The sequence below is a fragment of the Octopus bimaculoides genome, chromosome 7 (genome assembly GCF_046866305.1).
Source record: "Octopus bimaculoides isolate indiv1 chromosome 7, ASM4686630v1, whole genome shotgun sequence".
Lineage (NCBI taxonomy): Eukaryota > Metazoa > Mollusca > Cephalopoda > Octopoda > Octopodidae > Octopus > Octopus bimaculoides.
The window spans coordinates 1,813,097-1,835,596 of record NC_142934.1 but is presented as its reverse complement, the minus strand read 5'-3'; the positions used below and the strand labels follow the sequence as shown (position 1 = coordinate 1,835,596).

The 22,500-nt window shown below is 34.2% G+C and overlaps 1 protein-coding gene across 2 annotated transcripts in view; it reads left to right on the top strand.

The window, feature by feature from the left end:
* Positions 1-22,500, top strand: part of LOC106872790 (uncharacterized) — a 932,929-nt gene that overhangs the window by 24,989 nt on the left and 885,440 nt on the right. The window contains exon 1 of one of the 2 annotated variants that reach the window (XM_089354572.1): positions 20,668-20,848. The exons of the other annotated variant lie outside the window; for it this stretch is intronic. The gene's annotated coding sequence lies outside the window, so the exon portion shown is untranslated. Of the gene's footprint in view, positions 1-20,667; positions 20,849-22,500 lie in introns of those variants that run through there. 2 annotated transcript variants of the gene reach the window in all.

Below are 22,500 nucleotides of genomic sequence, written 5' to 3'. Positions count from 1 at the left end.
ATGGTAGCGTAGGCTGCAGGCAGCAAGCCTGCTATACATGCAAGACTCCAGGAGTTACAAAAAAACCTGAGATAATAACAATAACAACAACAACAACAGCAACAACAACACCAGCAACAATAACAACAACAATAATAATAATGTTAATAATAATAATAGTGTGCCCTGATCTTATACATGGCTTTGTTTTGTCTTTGTATAAGAGATGGGCTACAGCAAATATTCTGCTCAATATCACAGATTTGCTTGTCAGTTGCTTGACCTTAACCAGTTGAGCATGTCCCTTGGTGGCTGACGATATGTGCATCTCTGATCACGAGCAGAAGTAGTGGGGGAGCATCATAGTCATGTGTTGAGAGGAATTCTTCGGGGTTTGATTAAATTAGCTTGTGAAACATGAGTGTTTCGTTCAACATCCTTAAACAACCCTTATTCAGGGACCTTTTGAGCGAGATGGGCTACTCAACCTAAAGAAAATGCTGACTGGGCCTCACCTGCGAGGTCATGTGCTGTTTATCTTGATATAAAGTCACCATGTCGTGCATATATGGTTGTGATGTATGTGCCTGGTGTATTCTTATCGAACGAGTAGTCATGATGGGCATAATGGGCTTCGTATATTTTACCCCAGTGTCATTTTGGAGACATGCACTGCTCTCTCACTCAATAATAATAATAATAATAATAATAATAATAATAATAATAATAATAATAACAACAATAATAATAATAATTTCTTTGAAAATTGTCTTGCGATGTCCTGCGCTGACACTAAATGAATACAAAAAACGCCACGTTAGTGTACGACAGCATTTACACTGGAAAATTTGTAAACACAAGAAAATCGGCATTCCTGTTTACTGGTATGAATATCATCCTGAGCCAGTCGTTGAAGGTAAAAATGTTACTATCCTCTGGGATTTTCCAGTCAACACTAACAGAACGATCCAGGCTAATCGACCAAACATAATTATTAAGGACAGGGAAGAAAAATACTCGTAGACTAATAGAAATATATCTGTCAAGGAATTTGACAAATTTAGTAAATATAAGGACCTGGAAATTGAAATAGAAAAGATGTGGCATCTTAAAACGAGAACAGTTTCTGCCCTAGGTATGATAAAAAAGGGATGTCAGAAACATCTAGATAATATCCCAGGAGAACCATGTCTCAGAGTAACACAAATGATCGTACTGACAAAAACTGCCCACATCCTCAGAAAAACCCTATCTATTTAAATGTCTGTGTTGTATTTACCTGAAGATATTTCACTACTTCCACTCCCCAAGCTTTCAGTCATGCTGTAACATATCTTATCCTTCACTCGCCCCAGGGCACTGGGAGTGTCTAGGTAAGTGACTAAGGTGATACTTGTTTACTCGTCATGCTTCGAGAACCATGCGAAGAAATTTTGCAGTTCCAAGCAAGGCTGATTTTTGTAGGTGTTCTACCTTCACACTTGCTCCGATCTTTTTCAGCCATGTTGGTAGTTGAGTGCCGATACTTCCAACTGCACCAATTTCGCCTGGCGTGACCAAAGTAAAATATTATTAATCTCAAGCATGACATTGAATACTCCTTTTCCGACAGTTCACACTAAACATATATATACATATACATATATACATATATACATATATATACATGCATGCATACATACATATACACATGCATACAGAGAGACACACACCCACACCTGCACGCACACAAATTCAATTATATTAGTTGGACATTAGATCCGGATGCTGAGCATCGGTAAAAGCCAAAGAGAAATATTTGAAACGCTAAAATATATTTAATACTGACATACGCATGCGCACCAAAAACCCTTTTGCTGTAGAATGGAAGCCATAGGAAAATATTTTGTAGTGGAATATCTTACAAAGAGCATATTTTCATAGCGGATATTTATATGTATTTATAATATATTTATAATATACGATATCTTATCGTGGTGTACTTTTGTTCACATGGTATTCAGCTTCGGTTTTATCATCACGGGATAATAAAAATGTAAATAAATATTGCACAGTGTTATATCAATACAGTGCATTATCATATTGCATAATAATACACCCTGTGTGAACAGCATGGCTATTATCATCTGATATATTACTCTAAAACTCCTCCTTGACCACGCCCTTATGTCACGTCACGAGGTTCTTATCGTTGTTGTTTCGCCAAAGGCAAGACAATTTCTGTTGAATATATATCAGCGTCTACACGCCTATAACTTTACCTGTACTTCTTTACGGATGTAAGTGGTTGTATATCGCTATATATATATGTATATGCTTATATGTGTGTTATATATGTGAGCCCATGTGTATAAATATACATTTCTGCACATGCATCTATATGTATATTGATGTATTCTTCGCATATGTTCGTATATGTATAACAATGTGTATATGCATATCTGTGCAAAGCAATATATATATATATATATATACATGTATGTATGTGTGCATGTATATATGTGTGTATGTATATGTGTCTGTCTGTGCGTGCCTCTGTGTGTGTGTGAGTGTGTGTGTATGTGGTGTACGTGCAAGAGTGCTAAATATCGATACCAAATTATATAAAAAAAACAAAGCCTAAACGTTTAGTAATCTTGAAGTCCTTTTAACGTTTCTGAAACAAGTCATTCATCATATTTTTTCACTTTATTACAAACGCTCACGTATGTATTCTAATTGCTGTTGGGTAGACTCGTTTGTGCGTTTTGAATTTTCTGACCCCTGGGTCGCAGCCTTCAGATATTTCAACCAGACTTTTTGCTTCGCCTTTCATTTGATATACATACATACATACAAGACAAAAGACCGACAGAGAGAGAGAGAGAGAGAGAGAGAGAGAGAGGGAGAGGGAGAAAGAGAGAGGTAGAGAGGGAGGAGAGATAGAGAAAAAGTGGGGAAATGTAAGGTCACAATAACCAGATCTGATCTGACCACTTTCCCATGCAGCCTCTGCGGTCGTATTTGTTTGTCTCGAATCGGACATATTCAGACATCAGCATGCCTGCAACGGATGTCGCCTTTCCCCGCTGTAAATCTACTCACGAAGCCTATATGTATATATATGTATGTGTGTGTGTATATATATATATTTACATATGTATATATATATGTGTATATCTATATATATATATGTGTGTGTGTGTGTGTGTGTGTGTGTGTGTGTGTGTGTGTGTGTATCTGTGTGTGTGCATTTGATACTTGTGATATTTGATGTTTTATAATGGGTCATACTGTGGCATTGATGCTCCACCAAAAACCATATCTAGAGTAACTAGCATGTAATCAAATGAATTTCGTCATATTGGATTCCGATGATCGGTAGCAAGAAATTTTGATATGTTAACATGTGTTCCAACTGTAATAATTATTTATGTACACACACACACACACACACACACACACACACAAAAACACAAGTTTTTGCTTGTATAGCTTATGTGCTGTAAGCATTAATTAAGGGCGTTTCAGTGGTGGATGAGTGTGGGACTGAAGAGCGGAAATAGCTGCGAAATATCTGTCACTGTCTTTCACTCCGGTGCGATTTCGTTTCGTGTACATTTGAGGTATTCTGTGTTTTTAAACACAATCCATCTTTAAAGGGGTCTCACCTGGACGGATTACCGCAGGTTGACACCGTTTAACAACGCATATATATATATATATATATATATATATATATATATATATATATATATATATATATATTTATATATATATATATAATATATATGTGTGTGCGTGTGTGTGTGTGTGTTTGTGTGCGTGTGCGTGTGCGTGTGTGTGTACCACATACATTTCACCCTTTAAATAGCGTAGCTTCTTGGCCATAGTTCCAACAAGTGGCGATGATAGGATATGCTAGATTCGAAACCGTTATCATTCGACAGATTGTATACATATGTCACCTTATTGTCCAGGTCAATAAACTTCAATACTATTGATTACTCGAATTCTTCATCTTCTTACACCGATACTAACTTATTCATTTCTTCTACACTTATTATCTTCGATCGTATATCTTCAAGAAGCTTCCAGTCCATATCACACTCGCTCTCATTTCTGCATTTATCTTACTCCATTGCTATTCTCTGACAATCGATATAGGTATCAGTATATCTTTATAAAATATTCCATCTGATAATGTACACATTCTAACGGGGTATACTCTACTTACTGTCGTCGTTGTTTTACTAATGTCATGGTTTATCCCCCGTGTAATCCCTGATGCATGAGAGGGTATAAAATGGGTATCCCAGCTTGATCATACCATCAATTTTAGGATATGTAGATCTACATTATATCACACGTTCTGTCCAAATGTAAGACAGAAGGATATGATTTGAGGAAGCCCTCGCTGCTATTTCTAGCTGATGATAAACGCTGTATAATGTTATTCCGAAAGGTTCTACTTTAGTGTGGTATTATCAACTGTCCCATTTCATGTGGCATTAATAGCTGCCCCAATTTAATTTAGTAGTAGTAGTAGTCTCGACGTAAACTACGCGAACCAATAACATGTTGGTTGGAGTTATATTTGGAAGCCAATGAGATTGATTATCTGGGAAGAGTATGCCCTCATCAGGATTGACTTATATTTGAATGAAATAGTTTCTGTCAGAGAGAAAGTTGGAAGACGGTTTGATACTTGGCCATGGAGATTCAATGAAGAACATCATAAGCGAATCAACTATATACAGTTCTAGGTTGAGGGGAAGGGTTAGGAAAAAAACTTTTCAGTCAGTGGTATTGTGTATGTCGTCACAGATATTAGTAATGGCATTGATGGATACACATATACGTATATACATATATACATACATAGAAACACGCATATGTAAGTGTGTTTATCTATATATGGCTATGTAGTATGTTTGAACTCACCTTATATCTTTACAGAAGACATTTTTTCACAAAAACAGTTTAAAAAGAAAGGAAATTAAGGTTATTGGTCAAAGAATTGGGTAAATGTTTTGTGGTTGGAAGAAGGGAGAGGATGATACAGTAAGGCTCGAACGAGAGAGAGAGAGAGAGTGAGAGAGAGGAGTAAAGAGGGAGAGCGGGAGAGCGGGAGAGAGAGAGAGAGATTAAGTATCAAAGATAATCTTACCAACTCTTTGAGCAATAACCATTGTTTCCTTCCTATTTAAACATCTCTGTTGTACGGGTTTTCGGTGAGTTTATTGTTTATTGTTTATTCTCTGGTTGAATAAAACTTTAAAGGCGAAACTTCAGATCACAATCGAATTAATATTTTCAATAAATTCTACTCTATTAAATGTATAAACTCCCTCCATCAGCAAATGTTTTATTGTAATTCAATAAGTTAATCAACAATACCAAATAATACATTTGTGCGTGTGTATGTGTTGAGAGAGAGAGAGAGAGAGAGAGAGAGAGAGAGAGAGAGAGAGAGAGAGAGAGAGAGAGAGAGAGAGAGAGAGAGAGAGAGAGAGAGAGAGAGAATGAGAAAGAGAAAGAAAATGGTCACTTCAGAGCCACTCATGTCTAAGCAGAAGATTGAGCGACTAGGTGACTTTGAACATGTCTCTAACTTTGAAACGTTCCTTTGAGAGAATGGTTCGCCCTTGAAATGTTCCTCTGTAGCAGACGGAAGAAATAGCAAGAACTAATTGAATCATTATTTATTTGGCGCAACTGATGCCATGGATGTTTCAACATATTCCCGACAGTTTATTAGATTTAATATGAACAAACAATCCCCATTTGATTTAGTAATCATTAGTTTTAAAGAAGGCTTCACGAGAAAGTAGCAGAGCACATTCAGTGGCGTTGAGATTCTATAAACGCTAAAATATTCTTAATGACATGAATATTGTTAATAAAGATCAAATAAATTCTTTCCCTCCTCTCTCTCCCTGTATGCATGTGCGCGCGCGCGTATGTATGAATGCGCGCGTGTACAATTACAAGATTGTTTATTGCAGTAGTAGTACAGCGATAGTGAAGGGTGGTTAAGAGAAACGGGATAATCAACCAAGAGCTAAAAGTTCAGTGGTTCGTTTCCCAGTCATCGGTTCTGTCTTTACAGTCGCGGTAAGTACACTTCAATCACTTGTATTTATAATGGTTTAATCGCAGAAGGAAGAACAACCGTTGTTACCATACGCAAGTCTTCAGAAACATAAGGACATAAAAGCGAGACCTATTCCCACATGGGACACTTGACACAATCTTTTCAATCGGGCGTTTTTTGCTAAAGACACTCAAGAATCCTTTTTTCTATATGCATACATACATACATACATACATACATACAGACATACAGACATGCTAACTCATGTGTATGTCTCTGTGTGTAATTTCCAACACCAGACAACCTCATGGCTAAAGATCTTCACAATTGTTCAAGCGTGCCACATGGATGTGTTGGTGCTTGTCTCCATTTTGGATGAGCATGCACAAATTTATCAGACAGAACGGGATAACGAGCGTTCTCGCATGTGATACTTAAGGAACTAATCAATCTATGGTGAGTGCAAGTTCTAACAAAATCCCAAGGGAGATAACAAGATAAGTTACCTCCTGTGATTTGTGTATTTATTCCGAAATCACGTTCAGTCTTGTGTATAATGGAGTATTCCCATCCAAAATGGAGATAAATATCACGATTTCGAAGTGGCTCGCTTGAACAACTCTGAATATCTCTTCACATAAAATAATTGGTTGTCATGTAATCTCACAAATAATGTATGTATGTGAATACATGCATACGTACGTACATACATAAATGCATATATATATATATATATATATATATATATATATATATATATATATAAATATTCTCAAGTTTCACAGGTCCCACTCCCGAACTATACGGTCGTAATATTGACTACTGTATCGGTGCGACCTCACTCTCCCGCGAACATCTAGACTCCTTCCTCTCTTTTGTCAAATCTTTCCATCCTGCCCTCCACTTCTCCTGCACTATCTCTGCCACCTCTCTCTCCTTTCTACACATTTCGGTCAGCATTCATCACTCCACTCTCACCACCTCCATCTTCTACAAACACACAGACTCACACACATGCCTCAACTTCTTCTCCTCCCACCCTAAACACACCAAGCTTTCAATCCTCTGCCCTTGTCCATACACCGGGCAAACGGGATGCCGCTAGGCTGACCGGTTCGCGGAACACCTCCGAGATATCCGACCTTGGCGGAATTTGAACTCAGAACGTAAAGACAGACGAAATACCGCTAAGCATTTCACCCGGCGTGCCTGATCGCCGCCTTATGACGCGACACAATAATAGAAAGCACTTTCTTTGCATGAATTAAATATAGTCCCTATTGGATTGCTAGAGAAACACGACGAACTCTTCTTGTTGACATTCATACATGTATTACTGGAAACTGCGTTTCAAAGAATGTCATTGGTAATTGGCTACTCAGAATCACTGGTGGCTAAGGACTCACTCATCAACTTGCTGATCAGACGATGACCTTACAATACTTTTTGGCCCGTTTTATCATCTAGTGATACTCACAGCTTCATGCCATCCTTACAAACTAAATTCCCTGCTCTACTTCTACCCGTTGCTTTGCTTCTACCCTTTTGACATCGAATTCTGCCCAATTTATATCTTCAAATGTTATTATCTTCAAAATCGGTTCAATATCGCCTACTCATTTCTATTTTTTTTTTTTAAATTTCAATTCGTTGTGAGGTCATATTTGCTTTTGTTCGTTTCAGGAACGATATATAAAGCATTTCTGATGAATGGTCAATGGGAAGAACTATTAGAAATAGTCTAATTTCCAATACTTTATCATTTCTGATGGAAATGCATTGCAGTTTGTTATACAACATTTAGCATTTCCAGTTCAAATTCTGTCTCCTATTACCGGGATGACCAGCCTTAAATGACCACCTGTCGGAGGAGATGATAGGTTTATTGGTACAATATCTCGGTCGCGGTAATATGCATGTGAAGAGAAGCCTGCACTGAAAGAGGTGGGCTTCTCAGCAAAACGTGGAATTTTACCAAAATAAGAAAGTATTACGTTAAGCGTTCAAACTTTTGGTCATTGAATGTATAGTATAGAGCTGTGAAAACCTCGCCGAATACTGGAGTTGGTGCTTACTCTGTGAAGGGTGACGAGGATACGTAAAGCTGAAATCCTGAAGACCTCTTACCTGTGAATAAAATACAGATTACAACGAGAAGCAGACACCTGTTTAATATATTTCATGTCGATGCTTAATTCACAACAGCACTACAGGTCAAAGTCGAACAACATATTTATTAAATATGAATAACGTTTATTAACGGATGCAATATTGCAATACAGAACCACATTCTATCGAGTTCTTTCTTTCTTTTTCTCTCTCTCGTTCTCTCTCTTTCCTTCTAAATTTATATGTATGTGTACATGTATATATATATATATATATATGCATATATATATATATATATATATATATATATATATATATATATATATATATATATATATATATATATATATATATATATATATATATATATATATATATATATATATATATATATATATATATATATATATATATATATATATATATATATGTATATATATATATGTATATATATATATATATATATATATATATATATATATATATATATACACACACATATATATACATGCATATACACACATATACTTACAGGCAGTTATATAATCACTGTTATATTTAAGTCAATGAATAATTCACATTACACGCACACACACACAAACACATACATATATACTTACATATGTATGCATATTTATATATATGTATATGTGCATGTATGTTTATGTATGTATGTATGTATGTGTGCATGTGTGTGTGTGTGTGTGTGTGTGTATTGTTGATGCCATAACAATTCATAACCTTTCGAGATTTTGTGGAACAATTCATTCTTACAATAGGTTCTCTATAAATAATCCCATGCAGATATTGAACAGCCTCCAACTTTTTCTGTCGAAAAGGGTTTTTAATTCCAATATTTCCATGCTATTATCTATAGCTTTATACGTACACCAAGAACCAATCCCATGTAAAACTTATACTTACTTACTTGTATATATGGAAGTAGAAACAGCGAAACGACAGGTGTAAAGAATATACTTATATGAAAAGTTGCGTATACAATTTGCATAATGTAATAAGATATCTTTACAGCTGTTTCGCATGATCGATGACTTCAAGATATAATAATGAATATTATGCAATAATTACGTCATTCTGATGACCACACTTTCTCGCAAACTCTATATCATTTTATGCTACAAGCCCATGTGAAAGTCTTGAATAGACCTAAGAAAACCACAAAACAATATAATCCACCATAAATCCGCGGAACACGACAGTTTTGTAGAATGCCAAAGAATAGTAAAACGCCCTTGTTCGTAGGTTCCAACAGAAACTGTAGCCATGAAAGTCGACGAATAAACTTGCTTTTATAAATAAAAATTGTATGTGGAGTGGAGTCGCATCAGTTGAATACAATTGTTTTTGGAGATTCCAACTTTACCAATCGTCACAATTGCAGCGAAATGAGATGATTTTTAGTGTCCAACTGTCGTCACAAAAGCAGCAGAATAGAATTCATTTTGTACATTCAATCAGTAAATATATCCAAAAATACAGCTGAATATAATTGCCTTTTTAGAGTTCGATTTAAACTGTATACGCGAAATCAGAAGCATAGAATTATTTCGGAGATTCCAAGAGTAACTCGAGTTGTAAAGGCAACAGAATGCAAGTGTTGTTTGTGGATTGCAAACGTATCTGTAGCAACAAATACAGAAAAATACAAATAGTTTTGTAGATTGAAACCATAGCTGCAAAAGGCACAGAACACAATGTTTTCGTAGTTTACAATTATAAATGCAACAGAATAAAGTTGTTTGTAAAATGCCACCGTAATCAGAAAAGCAGCCGACTAAGAATGCTTTAGCAGATTCCCAATGTTGCGCGGTTTAGAAAAGCAGAAAAATACAAATCGTTTTTCAGATTTAAACCACAACTGAAGATGCAAACGCAGCAGAGTCCATTTGTCTTTGTAGACTGTAACTATAGCAACAAAAGTAGTCGATTACAAATAATTTTGGACATTCTAAAGAAAATATATTCAGAAATGCGGAACAATGCAATTGTCATTGCACATTCAAATGTGCAGTAAAAAGATTTCCAATACAATTGTTTATTGTAGATTCCAACTGTGACAGGAATCAAAAATTCAGCAAAAAAGAATTGTTTTGTAGACTCCAGTTGTAGTCACAAAAATGGGAGAAGAGTAGTATTTTGTAAATTTTAGTTGTAGCAAAAAAAAAAAAAAAAACCCAGAAAACAAAAAAGACAGCAAGTTACAATTCTTTTTCTACGTTCTGCGAGGGAATATAGTCACAAGTATAGTAGAAATTAATTCTTTGTGTAAATTACTAGTATAATAATAGTTGCAAAAGTAGAATGCAATTGTTTTTTATAGTCACCAAATGAAAATATATTCATAAATGTAGCAGTATAGAATCGTTTTTGTTTTTGTATCCGAAATGTAGTCGCAACAGCAGAGGAAAACAATTGTTTCCGTAGATACAAATGAAAATGCAGACACAAAAGTAGAAAATACAATCCTTTTTGTAGATTCCAAATGCAAAAGCATTCATAAATGAGTGCAATGAAATGTTCTTGTAAATTCCAAATAGAAATGCATTAAAAAATGATACAATTGTTTTTGTAAATCACAAATGCAAACGTGCCATAGAAGTTGTAGAAAATAATTTTTATTAGAAATTCCAAAAATATATTCATTCACAAAAGGAGCAGAATACAGTTGTTTTGTAGATTACAAATGTACTCGCAAAGGCAGAAAAAAACAGTTGTTTTAGTAGATACGAAATGTGAATGCATTCACAAATATAGCAGAGTACAATTTATTTTGTAGATTCCAAATGTAATCGCGAAATCAGAGGAATACACCTGTTTCTGCAAATTACAAATCAAAATGTAGTTACATAATTCGTAGAATACAAAAGTGTTTGTAGAGTCCAAATGTAAAAGTATTCGTAAAAGGAATTGAATTGTTTTTGAAGTTTCCATGTAAATTGCATTCATTACAAAGCGGAATAAAATTGTTTTTGTATTTTTCAAATATAAATACATTCATAAAAACAGAAGGACAAAATTAATTTTGTATTATCCAAATGAAAATGCATTTAGAGAAGTAGCAGAACACAACTGATTTTGTAAATTTCAAGCATTCACATAAGTAGCAGAATACCATCGCGTTTTGTAGTCTCTAGATGCAGTCCCAAATGCCAAAGAATGCAAATGGTCTTGCAGTTTACAAAAATAGTTGCGCATTCACGACAGTTATAGAATGCAATTGATTCTGTAGATTCCAGATGTAAATGCATTCACAAATGGAGCAGAATGGAAATACGTTGGCGGTTTTACATATATTATCTCAAAAGCAGATGAATACATTTGTTGGGGTATTTTCCAAAGTTAAAAGTGTCCACAAAACTAGTAGAGTAAACTTTATTTGTACATTTCGAATGCAGTCGCAAAAGTAGAGTAATTGAATTGCTTTTGTGCATTCAAAATTGAAATGCATTCACACAATTAAGAGAATACAATTGCTTTTGTAGATACTAAACGTAAAGGCATTCACAAATACAGCAGAATACAATTGCTGTAGATTCCAAATATAAATGAATTCAAAAAAGAACGGAATACAATTGGTTTTGTAAGTTCCAAATGTTAATGCATTCACAAAATTAGCAGAATGCCATTGTTTTTGAAGATTCCAAAACTAATTGCATTTGCAAAAGGTGCACTAGGGCAATTGTTTGTGTCTAATCCAAACGTAGACGCTTTCATATATACAACGGAAAAATAATTTTTTGCACATGACAGACCCAAACGCATTCAAAAAATTAACTGAGTACTGTTGTTTTCGGAGATTCCAACAGCAAATGCATTCATATAACAGTTTTGGAAGATTCCAAATATAGTTACATCCACAGAAGTAGCAAATTTTTATGTAGATTCTAAATAAAATGCATTCACAAACGGAGTAGAATACCATTCTTTTAGACTACAGATAGATACATGTTCACGAAAGCAGCAGAATGGAATTGATTTTTTTTTGTAATATTCCAAACATAAATGCATTCATAATATTCGGAGAATACAAATATCTGTGTAAATTTCAATATGAATGCTTTCAGGGATGTCGTAGAATAAAACTGTATTTGTAGATTCCAAATAAAAATACGTTTTCAAATGTAGGAGAATACAATTGTTTTGTAGAGACCAAAAGTAAATGTATTCATAGAAGCAGAAGAATACGACCGTTTTTTGCAGAATCTAAATATAAATGCATTCACAAAAGAAGCGAAATAGACTTGTTTTGCAGGTTCCACAACTTTTCGCAAAAGCAGAGGATTACATTACAATTGCTTGCGCAGATTTAAAATATAAATATATGGTTACACAGAAGTAGTAGAATATTCCATATATAAATGCATTAGCAAGTGTAGCAGAAAACAATTGTGTTTGTAGATTCCAAATTAAATGCTTTCACAGTTTTGAATTGTAAATGCATTAGAGATAGGAACTGAATACAATTGTTTTAGCAGATACCGAATGTAGATGCATTCACAGAAGTTAAATATATGGAATATATACACACACACACACACACACACACACACACACACACACACACACACACACACACACACACACACACATATATATATATATATATATAAAATAACAATGCATTCAGAGAAACAGTGGTACACAATTGCGTTTGCAGGCGGCAAATGGGAATGCATTCTTAAAAGAAGCAGAATACAATTGTATTATATATTTTCCAAATGTAAAAGCATGCATAAACGTAGTAGAGTGTAACAGTTCCCGTAGATTTCGATAGTTAATGCATTCAGAACATAAGTAGAATATAAGTTTGGTTTTGCAGATTCCAAATCTAAATACATTTAAAAAATGCTAGAATGCAATAGGTTTTGTAGATTCCAAATATACATGAACTCGCAAATGTAGCAGAATACAAATGTTTTTTTAGTTTCCAAATAAAAGTATTCATGGATTTTCCGAATACAATTTCACTTAGATTCCGTGTGTAGTGGCAGAAACCAAACACATGAAAATACAAATACATTCACAAAAGTAGCAGAATAGAATTATTTGTGCAGATTACAAACGTAGTCGCATAAGCGGAAGAATGCTGTTGTTTTTCTACACTACAAGTATAAAAGCATTCATTAAAGTAACGAAATACACTTGTTTTGCTACACATCAAATGAAAATACATTTGCAAAAGAAGGAGAATACAATTGTCTTAATAGATTCTAAATCTAAATTCAGACATAAGGATAGCATAATACAATTGTTTTGGTAGATTTGCTACATAAATACATTCACAAAAGGAGAAGTAGAAGTCATGTTTTTCTAACTTCGAAATGCAGTTACAAAAGCAGGAGATTGGAACTGTTTTAGCAGAAACTAAATCTTAACGCATTCAAACAAATAGCAGGTTATTTCTGTTTTTGTAGAGCCAAATGTAAATTCATTCACGAAAGTTGCAGAATAAAATTCTTTGTAGATTACAAATATAAATACATTCACATTATTAACTGAACAGAATTGTGGTTCTATATTCCTTTGTAAACAATTGCTTTTGTAGATTCCAAATAATGTATACCTCAACGTAAGAGGATAGAATTGTCTTCGTAGATTCCAATCAGAAATGCGTTCAGAGAAGTTTTCCAAATGTAAAATGTTTTCATAAATGTAGCAGAACAGAATTGTATTCTAGCACCAAATCTAACCGCAAATGTTGTGGAATAAAATTATTTTCTTGTAGATTTCAAATATAAATGCATTCACAAAAGTAGTAGAAAAATGTTTTTATAAATTCCAAATGTAAATGAAATTGATAAATGTAATAGAATAGAACTGGTTTTGTAGATACCAAATGTAGTCGCAAAAGCAGAATAATACTTTTCAACTTGAAGATTACAAAAGTTTATTTGCATTCACAATTCTAGCAGAATAGAATTGTTATTTTTTAGATTCCAAATAAAAATGTCTTAAAGATGCATCAGACTACGTTAGATTTTGTATATTCCAAATATAAATCTTTTCATAGAATTAGAGGAAAACAAGTAGCTTTTTAGATTCCAGATATAAATACATTAACAAAAGTAGTAGAATGCATTTGTTTTTGTATTTACCAAGTGTAAATGCATGAGTAAAAGTAACAGAATACAATCGTTTGTTGTAGATTCCAAACTTAAAATCATTGACAAAATGGGCGGAGTACAACGTTTTTTTGTAGATTCGAAATAAAAAAAACACTGACAAAACGGGTAGGATTCATACGTATTTGTAGATTTCGACTGTAGTTTCAAAAGCAGAATAATAAGCGAGGTTAGTAGATTCTAAATGTGTTTGTAAATCCAAATGTAATTGCTTCGTAACTATTGTAGAATACAATTGATTTTATAGATTCCATATTTAAATGCATTCACAAAACTACGAGCGTAAATATTTTAGAAAAAATTCGAAATGTTATCGCAAAAGATATCATAATTTCTTTAGTAGATCCCAAACCAAAATGCATTCACAAAAGTAGTTTAATACATATGCTTTTGAGATTTCAATAATCTCCATTCATAAAAATAGAATGCAGTTGGTGTTGCAGGCCCCAATTAGAATGACATTCATAGGATGCAGTTATTTCTGTAGATTCCAGATGTGAATGGATTCATAAAAGTAGCAGAATGCACTTGTTTTTGCAGACTCAAAGTGTAAAGAAATTCATGAACGTTGCAGAATACAATTGTTTTTGTAGATACCAAATGTAACTACAAAAAATGAGAAGAATACAATTGTGTTTGTAAGCTCTACAAGCAAAATACATTTGCGAAAGCAGCACAATGCTATATTTGCTTTTGTAGTTTCCTCTTGCAAATGTATCACAAACATCCCAGATTGCAATTGCTCTTGTAGATTCCACATATAAATGATCGCAAATGCAGCAGATTACAATAGTTTTCCTAGATTTCAACTGTAGCTGCGGTAACAAATATTTTGTGCTTTTGGATTTCAAATGCAGCCCAATAAACTTGTTTTTGGAGATAAGAAATATCACCAAATCCATCAATGCAACAGGGTACAATTGCAATAGTAGATTCCCGATGTAACTCAATTTACGAATGTAGCAAAATATAAATATTTTCCCCCCAGATTCCAACTATAATTGCGATGACGATCGTTGCAAACTACGAGAGTTTTTTTTATGAATTCCAAACGTAGATTCCAAATATGAGTTCAGAAATGTAGCTGTGTACAAATTCTTTTATAGAATCTCACTGTAACTGCAGATATTTATGCTGAAGAATACAGCTGTTTATTTAGATTTCCTGTGTAGTTACAGCAGAAAACAATTGTTGATGTAGATTCCATAGGTAAATGAGTTCATAAAAGTAGCAGAACACAAATGTTTTTGTAGACTCAAACCTGTAGTCACAGAAGCCGTAGTAGAACACACTTGTACTTATAGTAGAATAGAATTATTTTCGCAGCTTCCAACTGTATCCGTAGTTTAAAGAAAAGCAGTAGAATGCAATTGTTTTTTGTTGATTCCAACTGTAGTAATAGAAGCAGCATCAGAATAGAATTGCTTTGGGGGAATCCATTCTGTAAGTGTAACCGCAGATTCAGCTGAATCACTCTTGTTTTTATTTGTTTATAAATGCAAATAAAGTCACAAAGCAGCAGAATGTTTTTGTAGATTGCAAATGTAACACTCTTTACAAATGCTGTAGATTGCAAATGGTTTTTACCATTTCAAATTCTAAATCTACCGGTAGTCACAAACGGAGGATGATAGAACAGTTTTTTTTTATATGTATTACTAACAACCAGATATATTTATTCTTGTAGATTCTAAATAAATTATGTACCAAGTATCGCAGCAGAATACAAATGTTTTTGTAGAATCCAACAGTATTAATAGTCGGAATCTTATGTTTCTATCGCATGGACTCCTACACAATTTTGACTGCGAGCAGGCACCTTTCCATATACACCTGATTGAACTCAGAAGCCAACAAAAAAGAAACGAGAACACCTTACATTTAATCAAATAGCAATTTCTATTAAACGACACAAACACCATCGTCGAAAGATTGTTACTTCCATTCCTTCTGCACTCCGATATTCTTTTACATTCTTCATCTTCTCTCTATTCCTTCCTGCTCGGCCATTTCTTTCTCTTTACTACGCAAACTCCACAAACTTCCCAACTGCATCGCTCCTATGACCAAATGAACGTCTTCTACCAAGAACTGTAGACATAGGCTTGAAAAGCGGGAGTAATTAAGTCTGATGACAGCATGTTAGACAAAGCTTTGAACGTGCGTGCATGTGTGTGTGTGTGTGTGTGTAGGGGGTGTGCATGTGTAAAATCTTAAGAAATCCAGTTCTACGACAGCGTCATGTTAGTAAGTGCCTCGGTAGGATCCACCCATGCAGACATAGGCGTCACCCAAGACAACATGCACCTTACCTCTTGTCTACAATGGAAATCCAGCGGTGGACCCACACGGCACCAACTACCCATCCACCTTACATAGCAAAATCTCTTCTCTTTCTCTGCCCCACCCTTTGTTTCCATCATGTCTTTAGAAATGCAACTCCCTGGGAAAACTGCTCTCGCTGCGCGTAGAATATATCTGGGAGTGATTTGAGTTGAGTGCCCTCGCTGTTATGGACGTCCCTTTTATCGGGTTCACCACAGAAAATAACATCTGACGCATTGTAATCATCACCACCATCATCACCACCATCATCATCATCATCATCATCATCACCATCATCACCACCACCACCACCATCATCATCATCATCATCATCATCATCATCATCATCATCATCATCAACTTGGTCGTCGTCGACGTCATCATCGTCATCATTATCGTCATCATCTTCGTCACTGTTACCATCATTATGATCATTATCACCATCATCATCATCATCAGCAGTAGTAAAAATAGAAACAGCAAAAGCAGCAGCAGCACCCCCCACTATTACTACCACTAACTAGAGAAGATCACTGCTACCACCACCACCACCACTACAAACATCATCACAACCACTAAACCACCACCACCACCACTGCGACCAGCAACACGACCACCACCACTATCACCATCATCTCTATCATCAACATATATTCAATAATGTCCCTCCCACTACTGCCATCACCGTTATACATTGTATGCTGTGATGGTCAGCCATCGACCGTCTGTTCCTCCCCCCTCACTACCCCCACCACTCCGTGTCCAGGCCGAAAGCCAACCTAATCTCATCAAATTAGTATTGTGTATTTGCCATAGACACTAAGACAAACATATAGATGTCACATTGTATAAACACACACCATACATACATACATACCTATATAATTGCAGACACATACACATATATACATTACACACACACACACATATATCTATCTATCTATTAATCTATCTATCTATCTATCTATCTATCTATCTATCTATCTATCTATCTATCTATCTATCTATCTATCTATCTATCTGTCTATCTATCTGTTTGTGTATATATAAATATATATATATATGTATATATATATATATATATATATATATATATATATATATATATACACCACCCTATCTCAGTCTTCTTCACTATCCCTCTTTGTAGAGGTGTGTGTGTGTGTGTGTGTGTGTGTGTGTGTGTGTGTGTGTGTGTGTAGGTTTAACCCAGGGCTAGCAGTCGGTCAGCATGTTCTGCAACACCAGCGAAGGAGAGAAAGGAATATATACATGCACACATAGATACACATATACGTACATACAGACATGCGCACATACATTACGTATACAGGAACACACGTACACGCACACACGTATGTATATTCACACATACATCTCTATAAACATATATGTACATGCAGAAAAGGCGAGCGAGCAGAATAGCTAGGCTGACGGACAAAATGTTTAACGGAATTTCAACAATTTTTGCGGTCCGAGTTTAAATTCTTTGCATTTGAATCTTTTGTGGTCGATATAATAGGGACAAGTTGAACACTGGCGGTCAAGTGATCGACTTATCCCTTTTTCCGGAATTTGCTGGCCTTGTGCCAAAATTCGGAGCCAATATAACATATTGCATAATAAGTAATATGAGAATAACATTAACAACAATTTAAGCGAAGTTACTTCTCTAAACGATTGAAGCCCTTAATTTACAGGTTCATAAAAATGTTCGAAAGGTTACTTGTAAAATGCTTGCAGCCAAATATGCGAAAAATAAAACCCTAAACTTTTAATGATATATAAAATATTTCAAGGCCGGACTATTTTCAAACCGCTTTATCATCAAATCATTAACATTTTACATAAACCCCTAATTAATACTTATAAACAACAGGCTGTTAGATTGATAGAATGAGTAAGGTATCAGATAAAATGTATTGTGGGCTTTCGTTCGGAATTTAAGTCGCTTCCAAGTGGACTTAAGTTTTTCTCACTGTAAAATCGATAACGTAAGGTTTTCGTTAAATAGTGAAATCGCATTTATTGGCAACACCGATCTTGTGTCTGCTTGAAAAACATCTCTCTCTCTCTCTCTCTCTCTCTCTCTCTCTCTCTCTCTCTATATATATATATATATATATATATATATATATATATATATATATATATACATAAACGTGAAAATATGATCATCAGACGCACATTTGTGTAGACCTACAAACACATGTATACACTCACACGCACGCACACACACGCGTGTTCATGGTCACGTGCACATGTACACATCCATACATGTTAGGTGCGTGTGTCATTTAATTTCCATTGATTAAAATATAACGCTGTATTTTACAGGGCAACATAAACACAAATAGATAAACGACATGCATCTTCGCACACATACACACATCTTGATGTTTACAATATTTTAAGCAAACACGAACATGTATATTATAACTTTTTAATCTGAAACTTTTCCAACTAAATATGTTTGCATGTGTATGTATGTATATATGTATGTATGTATGAATGTATGTATGTATGTATGTATGTATGTATGTATGTGTGTATGTATGTATCTATCTGTCTGTCTGTCTGTCTCTGTCTCTCTGTCCCTCAATTCTCCCTCTCTCTCCCTCTATCTCTCTCTCTATACACACACACACACACACACACACACACACACACACACACACACATATATATATATATATATATATATATAGATATAGATATATATAGATAGATAGATAGATAAACAGATAGATAGATATAAACCGATGTATTTATTCCTGTCTTTAAAATAGGGACGGATCCACCTACACAAGCACAATGACATTCACGCACACACATATATGTGTCTTTGCACATATACACCTCTGCACATGCGTACTCGGACATGCACACATATTTATTCACGTGCGCATATGTAAACGTATACGTATATGTAATTGGGTACAGTCATATTTACACTCATAAACACACTTGTATTTAATATGCACGTGTGTGTGTGTGTATGTGTCAGTGTGTGTGTATGTGTGTGCGTGTGTGTGAGGCAATAAAAAAGCAGCAGCAGCAGATAATAAACAGGAACTATGCATTTACATATATATGTGTATATATTACAGATTTTACATATGTATGTATATAAATATATATACATATAGATAAATATAATACATATTTATATATATATATATATATATATATATATATATATATATATATATATATATATATATATACATACATATGTATGTATAGGTGAAGACTTATATATATATACGCATATGTGTGCGTATATATATGTCAGTATATATATTTTGGGTGGCAAGCAAAATGAAATATACTAGGTGGCGCAAGAGACACTACCCAGGTTTTGGTAGAGAGAGAGAGAGAGAGAGAGAGAGAGAGAGAGAGAGACATACAATGATGTATAATAAAATGATATATTCGCGCATGTGTATATATATATATACACAAATACTTCTAAATACATTTATTCGCATATACGTGTATACACTTTCGTACACTCACACACATGTACGTTCTTACATATACACACATATACAAATAGCCATACATACATTTGGTCACACACACATATATACGCAATATGCCACATACGCACCACAATTAGCAACTGATACAGAAGCACATATAGTCCCAAAGACAATTAAATTTACATACACACAGCTTTATACACCTCATTGCATAAACACTTTGTCAGAAATACATATATAAATACAGTTAGACGCACGCTCACACACACACACACACACACACACACACACACACACACACACACACACACAGACACACACCGCTAGAGTTCATGAAGAAAGAGAAATAAGGATTCGCTCTCAGAGTGGAATTGAGTCGACGTTTGTCATACACGAGCGCACACCCCACTCACAACTATATATATATATATATATATATATATATATATATATATATAGATAGATAGATAGATAGATAGATAGATAGATAGATCGGTATGGAGCTATCCAAGCATAAAAATTTACAACTCCATAAATGTGCACAACTATACAGATATACATCTGTAGAGATGCAGCTGTAGATGTTATACGAGTATAGAACTCCACTGATATACTATAACTATAGAGATATACAAATATAGCACAAGTTTCTGTTGGATAAACCGAGTTACGCACGGAGAAGACAGGATTATTAACTTGGAACGATTTGCCAGGATTCTGAGATATAAAATGTAAGTGTATACCTCCTACTACTCACAGTTGTGGTTACATCGCTCTGCCTTCAGGTTCCGCCCTCCCATACATACATATACATACATATATATATGTATATATATATATATATATATATATATATATATATATATATATATATATATATATATATATATATATATATATATATATATATACATTTAAATATATATATATATATATATATATATATATATATATATATATATATATATATATATATACATTTAAATATATATATATATATACACACATATATGTAGACACACACACACCGCCTATTTTTCTTATTATTCCACAAGTTGAGATACCCCATTTCCTGTTCATATATATGTGTGTGAGTGTTTGGATGCGCGTATATATATATATATATATATATATATATATATATATATACACACACACACATATATGTACGTATGTATGAGCGTGTGCATGTGTGTGTGTGTGTGTATGCACGCTTCTATTTATCTATCTATCTATCTATCTATCTATCTATCTATCTATCTATCTACCTACCTAACTGCCTATCTATATATCTATCTATCTATCTATCTGCCTCTCTATCTGTCTATCTATCTACACATCTATCTATCTAAACTTTCTACTCCTTTCCCTCTTCCTTCACTCTCTCTCTCTCACACACAATGCCTCTTTCTTCCACTTCATCGCTCCAACTCCTAGCTGTTTCTTTTTTCTTGTTCCTTTGTTTCTTTCTCTCTCTCTGATTCCTTCTCTCTCTCTGATTCCTTCTCTCTCTCTCTCTCTACTTGTCTCTATCCCTTTTTCTGTCTCCGTGCTTTTCTTCTCGAAACTGTCCCTTGAATATAATATATACGACTCTGATACTGTCAATGCAAATTTCATTAATACATATAATATACATACATATATATATATATATATATATATATATATATATATATATATATACACCGATCTTTATATTTATAACTCTGTAAGTGCTACATGTTTATACATCTTTGGTACTATAACCAGAAGGTCCGTATATATATATATATATATATATATATATATATATATATATATATATATATATATATATAGGTTTATATATCCCCGAAACTGTCTCTATAACTTTCATTAAAATATACATACATGTTTGTAATTAATGGGACAGTCGCAATAATTGATTTGCACGACCTCCCAAGAAAAGATACACACACGCACGCACACATATAAAGTTCGATATAACGTTTGGGACGAGATGTCCCACTTGCCATGATATGTGGAAATCCGTTGACCCCTCTACCTTAGCACACGTTCTGTCCTTTCCTCCCACGAATATCCGCCTTCTACTACTTTCTTGCAATCGTCGGCTCGTAACATTCCAGCCTGCACGTGAACGGCGTCGGTCTCCCTACTTCTTAAGGACCTACAAACTCGAGGGGCACTTACCCCTTTCTCCAGATTTAATTAAGCGGACAAGTGTTCAGCATTTTTTTTTATGTATCATACCTTCGTAATTTAGGGAGCGAATGCCCTAAGATACAGACGCACATACATCTACTTTATATGTATATATATATATATGTATATATATATATATATATATATATATATATATATATATATATATATATATATATACACACATCGTACACACACA